This window comes from Panicum hallii, chromosome 7 (assembly GCF_002211085.1).
Source record: "Panicum hallii strain FIL2 chromosome 7, PHallii_v3.1, whole genome shotgun sequence".
In the NCBI taxonomy this organism is placed as follows: Eukaryota; Viridiplantae; Streptophyta; class Magnoliopsida; order Poales; family Poaceae; genus Panicum; species Panicum hallii.
The window spans coordinates 17,063,715-17,079,666 of record NC_038048.1 but is presented as its reverse complement, the minus strand read 5'-3'; positions in this window follow the sequence as shown (position 1 = coordinate 17,079,666).

Genomic DNA, 15,952 nt, shown 5'->3' with positions numbered 1-15,952 from the left:
TCCCTACCCTCGGACCTCGCCGCCGGCGACTTCCCTCGCCGGAACATGGCCGTCCTCTCCCTGCTTTGCTTCTGTCTCGAGCCAAGGACCCCAGGCTTAGAAGAAATGAAAGCCCATGGGGCTATCTACAAAGCCCTAGACTCAGATGAATAGTGCTGAAAGGAACCCTTTGTGTTATTGTGATGCAATCTTTGAAATTCTGTATCAATTCAAGGAAAAATCACAAAATGATAAATTAAAATTTGTCAAAATCCTCTTGTTAAGATCTACAACTTTACTTAAAGGATGAAATTCAGTTTCTGAGTGTTTGGTGCTTTAATTTAAATGTTAAGTTTACTTAGTTATAGATTTAGAAAACACATAGTAATTGATAGAAAATGATAAAAATGTGAAACCAGTTGTGTTAGCTTTATTTTAGCATGTATAATCTAAGTAAAATAATTATCCTACTATTTAAGTAGCATTTGCTTAATATACAAGTTTAATTATGAATAGTGCATAGTCAATCTTATAAAATTAATATCTATGGATTTAAATGCTTAAAAATTATAAAAATATTCTAAGGTTCTGTTTTTAATTAATATGAACTGTCATTAAATTCACAACCTAAGCTTAGATGTTAAACAATAAAAATAGTTTAGACATATTCTAATAAGTCCATAATTTAATATTAGCATAGGGTTCATATAAATACTTGGTATAGCAAATGAATAAAGCTTTTTAATATAGTTATTGGAAACCCACCCCAACCTGTTACCTTATGCCACTAGTTAGATACTTAGTGTAGTTAACCCTGATGTTTAATGTATCTAGATAAAATAATTAATACCCGATAAATGACTGCCCAGTGCAGAACTAAATGTTATATATAATAAATAAGTTCTACTTTCTTTGGATTGCAACTTTATTGTGAAATAACATAAAAGAATATGCATTCTTCAACTTATAATATTGCATATCATGTAGACTCGACTACTCTTGCCGACGGTGATTACGAAGTGGTTCTGGAATAAGGAGTAGAACCAGCCGAAGGTCCCGGGAACGCCGTCGAAGGTTTAACTGAAGCTCCGAACCAAAGTTCGGACAACTTTGACCCTACTGCTCCCAATCCTACGCAAGAAGGCAAGCCCCGGACATAGCCCACTATTTTATTTACACTGCCATTTATATTTATTTATACACTTCTATGCATTAAGTTCTTAGGTATTGTTTGGAACCCTAGTTGCATAATTCTAGGAACCGATGTACTGAACACTAGAAATTGAGTCCGACTAGCTACTATGCTAATAGGACCGGTAGAAGTCGGGTGATCTCCTGTCACTCAAGCGGCATAGGAGTTGTAATGCTTACATTCCTGTTATCACTATAAGGACGACGGATGGGAATTATGTGGAGTATCATGTTTGAGATGATACCCCATCTGTATTGTTGAACTGGATAAGGCCGCAGTGTGTGGTAGTGGTGGTTAAGCGTTTGAAAGTACTAGCCACATGCTGTGAAATATGGTAAACGGTAAGCCTAGTAACCAATCGGCCCGAGGAGTGGACATACCCCCCACCACATGTATTTGGTTCTTTTGGTTACTTGGTTCGAAGTGTAGGAATACGTGTTGCTGGGAACCCAGGAGTACGGGTTTTGTAGTCGCGCTACAGACGTACGTCCTGCACTTTGGAAGTGCGTATGGTCCTACAGTCGCTTGTGGTGGCTCTGATCCACGAGTCGGAATGAAAGGCAAACGGTTGCTTCGGAGCGACCCTTTGGTGTTCCAAGCGTGTGTGTTAGGTTTACCCTTGCAAGGTTTGAAATTCGATTCAGGAATCATCCGTTTCTCGCACAGATTGAGACTGCTTAATCCCTTTGCCACATAGAGTAACAAGAGCAACCTTGTGATTATCAAAGATGATGCTTGACTAAAGATTTTACCATACTTGAGTAGTTATAGGTGCTTACCTAGAATGGAAATTCAATTAGAACCTGAAAGCTAAAAGTTGAAATTAAGGATCTACTCTTTGTTGCTTTTCAGCTGAAAATTCTACCCAAAAACCTGAAAAGCCTACATAAGTCTAGATACATGGCTAAGTATACCATGAGCGGGTAAGACTTGCTGAGTATTAGCATACTCAATCTTGCTTTGTGACTATCTACTTCAGGTAATCTCCCTGATGAGCCAGCTTTCATTACCCCGTGGCCCTACCCCTTGCCTGATGGTTGGTCCGTGGAGTGGGATCCGTCCCCGGCCAACACAGATTCCGCCGAGTGATATCATGTCAGGGCTAGCATGATATCCGTAATAACGACGTGTACAGTGTCCATGTTTTCAAACTCCACTGCTTTGACTTAAAACTTAAACCGTTTTGTAATAATGTCCCTTCCTTAGGAACAATTGTTGCTTTTATACACTTATGTAATATACCTGCCTGTGTTGTAAAGTGTAATGGCATTTGTATCTCTGGACTCGCCTTCGTGCGAGGTACCTTGTTTGATCCTGCTTTCGGTGGTTTATCGGGACGTTACCCGACAGGCCAAGGGATTATACCGTTTGAAGCACGAGGTAGTCCTCAAGAGAGGACTCGCGTACTTAAGCCGGTGTAATTCAGGTTGGTTCTGCCATAGCTGGTATTAGAGCTATAAGGTTACTCTAGAGATACATTTTACCTTAAAAATGCTTTCAGTATAAAAATTTGACCAACCAAGTATTTTGCAAAACTACGTTGGACTCGTTAAGGATTGTGCTTAGTACGTAAAGCCCTAGGGTAATGTTGATAAGGGAATTAGAGGTAGCTGTAATATATATATATAACTCTAACTCCCAGCATTACTTTTCTGTTAAAATTTAAATTCATGCACAACTCGACTTTATTTTCTGTAACGACACCTTCGATCGTGAGGTAAGAAGGTAAGGATCCTCAGCTAACTGAGGGAGCTTGGCCTTCCTGTCGGTGATGCGAACCGAACGCTGTTTCTCAAGCAGTGGCTTACTTGAGATGCTGCCAATGTACCAACTTTGGTTGACTACATTGGGAGTAGATGGTTCGGCGCAGGGTATGGCGATCGCTGTTCATACCCCCGCATTTTGCGGTACCCCCATGAATACGTTGTTTCGATAACGTATGTTAACGTTGTCTGTACGGCGGTAATTGTACAGATGCTGTTTCTATAGTGAGCAGTAATGAATGGGGATGCTTTCATGACATGCTGGCATGAAAGGTTCATTGGATATATGTATTGTGGTTTTCTGCAGGTACACTAACCACGAATATGAAACTAGGATGGATAGGGTTTATCGATTAGTTAATAGTGAGAGACGTATGTATAATGCCACCGAAATTAACTACGTAAGTCCGAAGCTATTTGGCAGTTGTTTTTGGTTGTGAGGACGAATAGCCCGTGCATGCATCATATGTAATTAACAAAACAAATGTTTAAGTATGATGTTCTTTATCCAAAGAATAGGAAACATGTTGGTTTTTCTTAGTTTGGGTAAATAGAAATCTTTTAGTTGGAAATCTTAAGTATCCATCTGATTTCTAGCCTTTGCTGTTATCAGAATCAGTTATCTTGATCCATTTACCTTGTGAGTTCTCAGCAGGGTAAATATATCTTACCATTTGCATTCTTGTCGCAGATGGCTGCTCCTTCAAATGCCTTTTGGGATCATGAGGGGCACTTTCACACCAATGCTTTACATTGGGAAGGATTCCCTCGTCTCCTGTGGGAATCTTTAAGCTTGTTTCACTATATGGAGCCTCCTCAATACGATGGGGTGGAATATCACGAAGAGGGAGTTCCTCGATGCCGGGTTAAAATGACAATTCCTCAACACCCTTTCCGCTCACAATGGCAGCCCATAGAAGTTGAGGAGGTAGGATATCGTCTGGTTGATACCATTGAAACTGCTGCCTTGGAGGCTATCAAACTTTTCTGCAACCAGCATCCAACAGAGGTTGCCGCATATCCTATTTCTTTATTTCCTACCATAGACCCTGGTAATTTGGAATGGAATTTTCGGACAGAGCATCTTGGTCATATGTTAGGAGATCTGGCTGAAGAAACGCTCCGTAGCATTACCAGGTTCATGGATGTGCAGCATCATTACCAGATTTTGCTACTTCATAGCATGGGTCAATTAACTAGTGTGGCTCAAAGTCACTATCGGAATGCTGACCGTCAAGTTACTCAAATAGTGGAATTACAAGCCCTGGTGACTCAGAAGGATGAAATCATCGCAGCACGGGATGAGACTATCCTTCATCGAGAAGACCAGATCAATGAGAGTGATCATATAATCACCCAGCGCGACACTGTTATTGAATTCCTATAGGCACAAATCCACGATCTGATACTTGAAGCTGACGATGCCCAGGCTCACCTTGAGGAACTGCAGCAGCAACCGATACTTCCCACTGCACCCGCAATGCCTGAAGAAGAAGAAGATCCGGAAGAGATTGAGGGCATTTTAGAGATTGATTCCGAGCACGAGGATCCTATTCTTAGTCCCTATCACTCTTCTTCTGGCAGTCAGTCTTCTGTAGGCAACTTCGACGATTTCTAGTTTAGTAAATCGTCGACTTTCTAGATGTAATCTACGAGTAGTGTAATGCTTTAGGTAGTAAGTAGCTTATCTAGATCTCGTGCCATTTGTTGTAACATAGATGGCCTGTAGGTGGATCCTTCGGATGTGTGATGTGAAGAACAATCAGAACCAGTGTTGTAATATAAGTTTCCTATTTTATCATCTTGTTCATTATCTTTATGATTTGAAATGAGATGATTGAATGGAATGTATGCATTGTTTATCTAAGTAGTGTATCTTCTGAAAATGGGAGTAAGGCTATATGGTTAATAATGGACATCTTCTTTATTTCAGATGGTTGGAGCCATGCGCGGAACCCCGGAAGGTTTCCGGGCAGATCAGGCCAGCGGTTCTCAACAACCGCCACCAGCACCTCCCAACCTTGCCGAGGTTATGGCTTGGCAAACTGAACTTCTCAACTTGCTGGTACAAGCACAGCAGCACCAGCAACGTCAACAGTTCCGAGGAGGTCGTGATGACCTAAATCCTCCAGTGGCCAGCTATTAGGATTTCATCAGTACCCAGCCTCCATTTTTCAATAAGGCTGAAGAACCCTTGGACGCTGATGCTTGGCTTCATATCATCAAATTGAAGTTTGCTTTATTGACAATACCTTGTGCGGACTCAACCAAAGCTTCCTTTGCCGCCCAGCAACTCCATGGTGCTGCTCGGATATGGTGGGATAATTTCTACGCCATGCAGCCTGCAGGGCATGTTATCAACTGGGAGGAGTTTCGGGCAGCCTTTAGAGCATACTATATTTCTGAAGGATTGCTGGAGCGAAAGTTGAATGAATTCTTGGCACTTACTCAAGGCACCAGTATAGTCCTGCAGTATGCACAGACTTTTAATCATCTGTGTGAATATGCAGGATATCATGCGGATAATGACGCCAAGAAGCAAGATCGTTTCCGACGGGGTCTTAATACCAAGCTCAAGGAAAGCCTGAATCTTGTAAGGGCTAATAATTTCAGCGAGCTGGTTAATATGGCCTTAACCCAAGAAGATTGCATCGTAGCGCATTATGCTGAGAAAAAGAGAAAGACCCCTACTGGACCCTCGAGTGCTCAATCACCAAGGTATCGGGTTGTTCCTAACACACCACTCAGAGCACCACAGCGGAATGCCCCAACTGGTAGACTAGTTTTTAGGCTGCCCCAACAACAAGGAAGGTATAGATCTCCCGTTCCTCCGCAACAACTACAACAATCTGGCCCGCGGCCAAATGTTCAACAAGTGCAATAGAGAAGCAGCAATTATCGCTGTTTCAATTGCGGAAGTATGGATCATTTCATCAGAGATTGTCCGCGGCCCAAGAAACCTAATCAAGGGCAGAGTTCTACTCAGGGTAACCAGAATAAGGGCAAGAAACCAATGATGCAGGTCCGGCAAGGACGGATTAACTTCACCACCCTTGCAGAGCTTCCGGATGGAGCTTCCATCATGTCGGGTACATTCTCTATTCACCACAAATCAGTTGTTACATTATTTGATTCAGGAGCAACACATAGTTTTATTAGTAACAACTGTGGTACCCGAATAGGACTTGATCCTTGTCCTACCCAAGTGTCATATATGATCTCTACCCCTGGAGGAAATATCACTTCCAACCAAATGATTAGAGGTGTGCCAATTCAGTTAGGTAGTAAAGAAATCAAAACTGATTTGGTTTTACTAAGTTTGGAGGGTATTGATGTTATACTTGGGACAAACTGGATGACTAAACATCAAGTACGGCTAGACATTTCTTCCCGAGTTGTCGAAATTGATTCACCATATTATGGGGTCACCACCCTTTATCTGCCTCAGCAAGAATGTCTGCACCCTTGCACTTATACTATCACAAATACTAAAGTCAAGGATATTCATATAGTCTGTGAATACCCCGATGTCTTTCCAGACAACTTGCCTGGAATGCCACCAGATAGAGACATCGAGTTCATCATTGAACTTCAACCGGGCACCGCTCCTATTTCAAAGAGGCCGTATCGCATGCCTCCAAATGAATTAGCGGAATTGAAAATCCAACTCCAAGATCTTCTCAATAAGGGTTATATACGCCCAAGTGCCTCACCTTGGGGTTGTCCTGCTCTCTTTGTTAAAAAGAAGGATAATAGCCTAAGATTATGTGTCGATTATCGCCCACTCAATGCGGTAACTACCAAAAACAAGTATCCTCTTCCCCGCATTGATATCTTATTTGATCAGTTAGCAGGAGCTAAAGTCTTTTCTAAGATTGACTTACGCTCTGGTTATCATCAGATTAAAATCAAGCCTTGTGACATTCCAAAAATGGCTTTCTCAACCAGATATGGATTATATGAATATCTGGTTATGTCTTTTGGACTTACTAATGCACCGGCATATTTCATGTACCTCATGAATTCGGTCTTTATGCCGGAACTCGACAAATTCGTCGTGGTCTTCATTGATGACATTCTGATGTACTCCAAAACTAATGAGGACCATGCAAATCATTTACGTGTCGTCCTTCAACGACTACGTGATCATCACCTTTATGCCAAATTCTCGAAATGTGAATTCTGGCTGGATAGGGTGAAATTTTTGGGACACACTATCTCTAGTGAAGGCATATCGGTTGATCCAACCAAAGTCCAGGAGGTTATGGACTGGAAACCTCCAACTTCAGTCCATCAAATTCGAAGTTTTCTTGGATTGGCGGGATACTATCGCCGATTCATTCCAGACTTTTCCAAGATAGCTAAACCCATGACTGAGCTATTAAAGAAGGAAGTTAAATTCTGCTGGGACGACAAGTGTGATAAAGCGTTCCATACCTTGAGAAAACTTCTAACAACTGCTCCAGTGCTAGCTCAACCAGATAGCACTCAATCTTTTGATGTCTATTGCGATGCTTCCGGAATTGGCCTTGGTTGTGTCCTTATGCAAAACAATCGGGTCATTGCCTATGCATCAAGAGCACTTCGGACTCATGAGCAAAACTATCCAACACATGATCTTGAATTAGCATCAGTTATTCATGCTCTTAAGATCTGGAGACATCATCTTATGGGTGCTAAGTGTAATATCTACACTGACCATAAGAGCCCCAAGTATATTTTCACTCAAGCTGACCTAAATATGAGGCAAAGGCATTGGTTGGAATTGATCAAAGACTATGACCTTGAGGTACACTACCATCCGGGCAAAGCCAATGTGGTTGCGGATGCACTTAGCCGCAAGGCACATTGTCACTGCTTATCCATATCAACCTCCGGTGACACTCTCTGCCATCAGATGAGAAAACTCAATCTAGAGATCATTCCTCAAGGTAGTCTGAATTTGCTATCCATTGAGTCTACTCTGCAAGATAAAATCATCATGTCACAACTACATGATGAGGGTATCAAAATCATCAAATCAAAGCTATCTCTGTGAGAAGCCAAATATAAGTGTTTTCACACCGATCATCAAGGAATCCTATGGTTCAACAATCGTATTGTTGTACCTAAAGACCATCCACCGCGTAGACAAATCCTTGATGAAGCCCATCTATCCAAATTCTCTATTCATCCTGGTAGCACCAAAATGTATCAAGATCTACGACAACATTTTTGGTGGACCAGAATGAAAAGAGAAATTGTCAAATATGTATCTGAGTATGATACCTGCCAGAGAGTCAAAGCTAGCCACTTAAAAGCTTCTGGTACACTTCAACCACTACCTATTCCGTCATGGAAATGGGAAGATATTAGTATGGATTTCATTGTTGGTCTTCCTAACACCTCCCAAAAACATGACTCCATATGGGTAATTATCGATAGACTTACTAAAAAACAGCTCATTTTCTTCCTGTGCATGCCACTTACTCTGCTAAGAAGTATGCCGAAGTCTATCTAGATCAAATTGTTCAGTTGCATGGTGTTCCAAAAACCATCATCTCTGATCGAGGGCCCCAATTTATTGCACGTTTTTGGGAACAATTACAATCAGCTCTAGGAACTAAACTGATTCGAAGTTCTACATATCATCCCCAGACTGATGGACAAACTGAGCGAGTTAACCAAATCCTTGAAGACATGCTCCGAGCTTGTATTATTCACTATGGTACAAGCTGGGACAAGTGCCTTGCTTTGGCTGAATTCTCTTACAACAACAGTTATCAAGCTAGTCTTCAAATTGCTCCCTTTGAAGCGTTATACGGTCGAAGATGTCGAACTCCTTTGAGTTGGTCTGAAACCGGTGAACGCAAAATCTTCGGACCAGACTTAGTCATTGAAGCCGAAGATAAGGTCAAGGTTATTCAAGCCAATCTCAAAACCGCTCAGTCTAGATAGAAAAGCTACGTGGATAAGAGGAGGAAACCTCTGCAATTTCAAGTAGGAGATTTTGTCTATCTCCGAGTATCTCCTACCAAGGGTGTTCAACCTTTCGGTATAAAAGGGAAGCTAGCACCCCGATATATGGGACCTTTTGAAATTCTCAATGTATGTGGCCCAGTGGCTTACAGAATTCACCTTCCATCTCAATTAGCTGCTATTCACCATGTCTTCCATATCTCTCAACTTAAGAAATGTGTTAAAGTACCCACGGAAATCGTTGAGACCTGTGCTATTGAGATTGAACCCGATCCATCTTACATCGAACAACCTATCTGAATCTTGGATACTAAGGAAAGACTCACCAGAAGAAGGACAGTTAAGATGTATAAAATCTTATGGGATCATCACACCGAAGAAGAGGCAACTTGGGAGACAGCATCTTATCTTCAACGAAATTTTCCAAATTTTCTTACAGTCAATCCCCAAATCTAATCGTCTGATTCCATTCAGCTTCGGAATCTTGGGATGAGATTCTTTTTAGGGGGAAGGTTGTAACATTCAGGTAATTAGTGAGATATTTGTATGCTTGCTATGATACAGGTGAGTAGTACAAAAGACTAAGGGTATAGTTGTAATTCCTGTAAAATATAGGCTTTTATGTGAAAATAAGAATTTAGGGGTGATTAAAGCAAAAATTTAAGGACTAATATGTAAAAATATAGGTAATCATGACATTCTATGAAAATTTACAAACCTATCCAAAATTTGATCAAATTTAGGTGGGTAAAGACAAAGTTAATTTAAATTCCATCCTTGTTTCAAAATGTAACATAAAAAGTTGTAAACTTTGAGTTTCTGAACCTAAGCCCTAAAGCAATGTTGTAGAGTTTGAAAAACTCTACAACTTTCATTTTGGGCACTTTCTCATTTGACCTTTATATCAGTGAGAAATTTTAGTTTACCGGGAGGTCCTTGAACTTTCTGAAAATCTCAAACCAGTCCCCCGGATCTCCTCCCCTCTCTTCTTCTTCCTCGCGCACGTGGCCCTGCTCTGCTCGCCTGCCGCCGGTAGTGCTGCGCCTCTAGCCGCCGCTCTACCGCCGCCGCCGCGCCACTTCCTGCTGAGATCACTCCCACGCGTCACCCTCTTCCTCTCCCGGTCCTATTCTTCCTCCCCTGCTGCCCTTCCGTGCGAGCGCCACGCAATCCCGAGCCGTCCGCCGGCCGCCACGCACCTCGCCACCGTGACAGCTCCTGCTTGCGCCGTAGCCCCGCTTTTGGCCTTAACACGCACTCCACGGTCACTCTATGATCTTATTTGCCTGTTGCCGTCTTCCTTTTCTTTAGCATTTCTTTTCCCGAGCTCCATCTCATCACCGGACCTCCGCCGCCCTTGCTGTCCACCGTCGCCAGCAGCCCTCGTTCCTCCTAAATCCCAATCCAAAGCTGCCAGAGCACCGCCATGAACTAATGGTGCTCTCCAGCCTGACCAATTTCATCCTTTCGCACCTGAGCTTCGTCTTCCATAGCTCCGGCTGCCTCGAGCTCCGCCGCCGCCTTCGGTTCACCGTGGGCAGCTCACTCCGGGCTCTCCCGCGCCACCCCGACTCCCTAGCCAGCACCACATCATCACCGTGAAACTCTACGACCACTTTGTGGAGACTCTTGTGCCCTGCATCACTCTCCCGACACTCGCCGGCGTCTGTCCTCGCCGCCGCCACCCCTGTCTTCGTTGGTCACCCCTAATCCGAAGTGTCTACCTCCAATTGACCACATCACCACCATCCCCACGTCTCACTGAAGCTCATGCGCAGGTTCCCTACCGACGTTCACCACCGGAGCACCGCCGTCATCGTCGACCCATCTGCCGCTGCCTCGGGCTCTCGTCGGGATACCCTCTTCCGACCACCACGACCCTCGACACGTGGTGCATTCAAACCCTCGTGAGCCCCTTAGACTTTCCCTACCCTCGGACCTCGCCGCCAGCGACTTCCCTCGCCGGAACATGGCTGTCCTCTCCCTGCTTTGCTTCTTTCTCGAGCCAAGGACCCCGGGCTTAGAAGAAATGAAAGCCCAGGGGGCTATCTGCAAAGCCCTAGACTCAAATGAATAGTGCTGAAAGGACCCCTTTGTGTTATTGTGATGCAATCTTTGAAATTTTGTATCAATTCAAGGAAAAATCACAAAATTACAAACTAAAATTTGTCAGAATCCTCTTGTTAAGATCTACAACTTTACTTAAAGGATAAATTTCAGTTTCTGAGTGTTTGGTACTTTAATTTAAATGTTAAGTTTACTTAGTTATAGATTTAGAAAGCACATAGTAATTGATAGAAAAATGATAAAAATGTGAAACCGGTTGTGTTAGCTTTATTTTAGCATGTATAATCTAAGTAAAATAATTATCCTACTATTTAAGTAGCATTTGCTTAATATACAAGTTTAATTATGAATAGTGCATAGTCAATCTTATAGAATTAATATCTATGGATTTAAATGCTTAAAAATTATGAAAATATTCTAAGGTTCTATTTTTAATTAATATGAACTGTCATTAAATTCACAACCTAAGCTTAGATGTTAAACAACAAAAATAGTTTAGACATATTCTAATAAGTCCATAATTTAATATTAGCATAGGGTTCATATAAATACTTGGTATAGCAAATGAATAAAGCTTTTTAATATAGTTATTGGAAACCCACTCCAACCTGTTACCTTATGCCACTAGTTAGATACTTAGTGTAGTTAACCCTGATGTTTAATGTATCTAGATAAAATAATTAATACCCGATAAATGACTGCCCAGTGCAGAACTAAATGTTACATATAATAAATAAGTTCTACTTTCTTTGGATTGCAACTTTATTGTGAAATAACATAAAAGAATATGCATTCTTCAACTTATAATATTGCATATCATGTAGACTCAAGGGATTATACCGTTTGAAGCACGAGGTAGCCCTCAAGAGAGGACTCGCGTACTTGAGCCGGTGTAATTCAGGTTGGTTCTGCCACACGGGCAATGCCAATGGTCACGTGTATCTTCACGCTTCTTCAGACTCTTCCTAGTACGGTGCTCATATTCTTCATCCTCTGATTCATACTGGAGACATTGCCGGTACTGGCATTCATACTTCTTGAGGAGATGGGCGGAAGCCGACCGTTGTTTTTTGACGTGTCTCACTTGCTCTTAAGTGATGTATTCCTTTTCCCTTTTTGGGCTGATCGCAGGGATCAGCCTTCTCCTTCCTTTCATAGTGACATGGCGTAGGCCCTGCCATGTTGATGCCGAATGCAAAGTCCAGCTGCCATCGCGCAGATCGGTTGCTATCGTTCACGCGACCCTCTACCATGTTGACGCTCGGGAATGGCTGAGTGTCGACCTTCATGGCATACTGACCCAAGATCAATCAGCCCTGCTCAATAGCCAATTGGATCTATCAATGGAGTTTTTTGCAGTCGCTGGTGTTGTGGGTAAAAGAATGATGCCATTTGTAGTATGACCTCCCTTGCCGTTCTTGTGCTGTTGGAAACTTACAGTCTTCAGGTAACTTCAACTGCTTTTCCTTTAATAACAAATCAAATATTTGCTCGACCTTGCTTACATCGAAATCAAAACCCTTTGCAGGTCCTTGCTGCTTTACCCACTTACAGGACACGGGATTTGCCCCCCGAGTCCACTCTGCAACTGCTACCTCTTGATCATCCCTAGAATCTTCAGCATCTTGTGCGTTGATCAATATTACCTGATGCTTGAACCTATCCTTGTACAATTCTGGGTGGCGCTGCTCATATGATGTCAATTTCTACACCAAGTGCGCCAAAGAATTAAACTCCAATTGAAAGACTAGATCCTTGATCGGCTTCACCAGTCCCAAGGATGCCAGCTTGACTGCTTCCTTTTCTGAAATTCGGGTTGAATAGCATCGATTCTTGACTTCCCTGAAGCGCTGGATCTCTAGCACAGTTTCCCCTCGCTTCTGCCGGACTTGTGCCAGATCGGCAATCCCGCCCTCCGCAGCTTCCGAGTGGTATTGGATGTGGAATTACTCCTCCAGCTGCTTCCATGTGCGGATTGAGTCAGGACCCAATGAAGTGTACCATCCGAAGGCTGGCCCTATAAGAGACTGCGAAAAGAACCTTTCTCATAGAGGGTCCGACACTGAGATCATCCCCAATTGTGCCAAGTATCGGCTCACATGCTCGATGGAGCTGGACCCTTCCGATCCACTGAACTTGGTAAACTCAGGGAGCTGATACTTGGGTGGCAGAGGGATCAAATCATATTCACTAGGATACAGCTTAGTATAGTTGATCACTCACCTTTTTGGTAAAATACCAAATTTATCCCTCAAGATAGCGCTAATCTGGTCTATAGTTTGAACTCCTGTGGCCGAGTGTGTGCCATCATGACTCGCCCTGGTGGCGTACTTAGCTAGCCACGCTTGCTTATCGGCATCTATCCTAGAAACTCCTCCAGTCACCCGCTGCGCCGAATATACCGGGTTATTGCTGTCTGGTATATATGCACACATGTACCCATGTGGAATTTTCTTAGACAGCTCACTGAAGAATTGATGATCCACAAGGTCACCTTCAAACTTGTAGACAATGTATGCTAGTGAACCTTGTGATTCTGGAGCTGCGACTGTATAAGGCAGTGGTGGCTTGGCCTGGAATAGCAATTCTCCTTTGTGATTCCCCAGGGTAGGTCCCGTCGAAGAGTACTGATTCTTCATTATTTCCTAGACTACACGCAGCGTGACATGCTCAAGAGCGTTTACCAGGCTCTCGGAGTGCCGATGCAACGAATGAGCCACCATGTAGTTCACCTCCTAGCGTAGAGCTCTGGTGCACTCTTCTGAAGAGGTAGATAGATCCACTTCATCGAGAGCGCCTTTAGGTGAGAACCCCTTCCACCTGATGCCGTGGTGGCAGGTCCTCTCAAAAGAGCCGATGAGATCGGCTTCAAAGAGAGCCTTGATCTCATCATACTTCTGCTTATGCTCAGCGGAAAGCTCCCCGTATGTGACTGAGTTTTCCTTTGACATCCTAGCGGTGGAAGTTGATGTAGTCGATGAAGATGGTCCCACCAGGCATGCTAGAATGTGTTGTCAGTCGAAACCCACCGGCGAGCAGCGACAAGCAACACGAGGAGCCGGGATGCTCGCGGGACTGCTGGTGGGCCCCGGTCCCTCGGTCAACAGCCCAGGATCTGGCACACGACCTGGCTTTAGGATTCGCTAGGCGTGCCACCTGACCTATACCTAATCAGGAAGGTGTTATATGTGTTTTCAGTTAGTTTCCTGCGTACACAGACATGTGCAAACATTAGTCCGAGCTACGATATGCTCTTTGGGTGACCCCCGCAATCGGCTGTATAGATCCAATTACCCCCGGTATCAGATCGGATCTACTCACGTAAGCAATATACACAAATCTGATGGTAGTATAAACCTGCTCTGCAATCAACAAGCTGATTCAATCTACGATGGTTAAAGCTTTCACCATATGACCGGAACATCCCACGCGTAGTTAAGCCTAACAAATAAGAAAGACAACAGAATACCAACCTAAATAGAGGCCTAAAAACCAACAGAAAGCCGATTCCCAAAACAATCCCTATTTAGATCAATATAAAGCATCAAACGTATTGCCGGAACAGTCAACCCGTTTGAAGGGCCTAGCCACACAGATATTAAGCCAAATCTTTGATGAACAGACTAACCCTAACAGATCGGATCGACTAATCAAAATAGAGCAAGGTGCTGCCCTTACACCTAGGATCGGGCACGAGGACAGCTAAACGTTTACAGGTGATGAACAATGCACGGATACAGTATAAAAAGCCGATGCGTCCCTATAAACGGTAAGATAACTAGTGTTACTCACCATCAAAAACACTTCAGCACGAGAAACACAAAGATAATAGGCAAGAACAATGCTGCCTCGATCACTCAAGCGTGATCGGGGCAACATGGCGATTACCTGGAAGAAACCCTGAAATAGGGGTGGCGATGCGCCGAGATCTTGTTTGTGAATGGATGTTGTTGTTGTTTTCGCCTAGGGTACATATTTATAGTCTGGAAACTTGCCTCTCGTAACCAATCCTGATCGACTACGACACGAATCCTGACTATCTATATCTAAACTAACTTAAACTAGATACATGGCCAATCTGGCCTTAAACCGCCCGCGCAGGAGCCGATTCGCAAGCCCATTACAATTATCCTTTGAGCCCATCTTGCTCGCGGCCCACCTTCTGGCCCAGCCAAATTATAGTGATAATAAACTCACAGAAAAATCCTAAAAATACAAACTAAGATGTTCTGGAATCCTTCAGTTAAGATCTATGACTTTGTAAAGAATCTTGGACTGGTTACATATAATTTTAGCTGTAGATTTGAATCAAGTTTAAATATCTTTTAATTGTTCCAAGAGTTTCAGAAAAGAACTGCTCATGAGATTTGGATGGTAGCTTTAATACTTGGAGTAAAGTCTTTCATAAAAATTTCATGCACTGAATCCAATCACAACTAGATGTTTCGAGTACTTTTGTTATGTGCTAGATCCAGTTAAACTAGATTTTTAGCCTCTGATTCTTGCATAGGAAAAATTTTACAGTAGCCTACTCATGCAAGTAAGTTTGTTCAGTAAAATATTGAGCACCAGTTCCTGCTGCCCAACAGCATCCGTAGCTGGACGGAGTTAAAGCAGGTTTTCATCGAGAACTTCCAGGGAATGTACGTACACCCTGGAAACCCCTGGGACCTCAAGAGCTGCAAGCAGGAGCCTGACGAGTCCCTGCGGGACTACATCCGTAGGTCCAGGCAATGCAATTCTTTACCCAATGTTGTCGATGCAGACATCGTTGGCGCGTTCCTCACCGTAATCACCTGCAAGTCCCTTCTCCATAAGCTCGGTTGTCGAAAGCCGCGCACCGCCTGCGAGCTCCTGGACATCACCACGAACCACGCCTCAAGCGAGGAGGCGGTCGGGGTAGTCTTCACCGATGGCCAGACCATAGGAAAGGCCAAGCGTGCGGAGTAGGACGAGGGCCCCTCCACGACACAGGACAAGAAGAAGAGGAGGG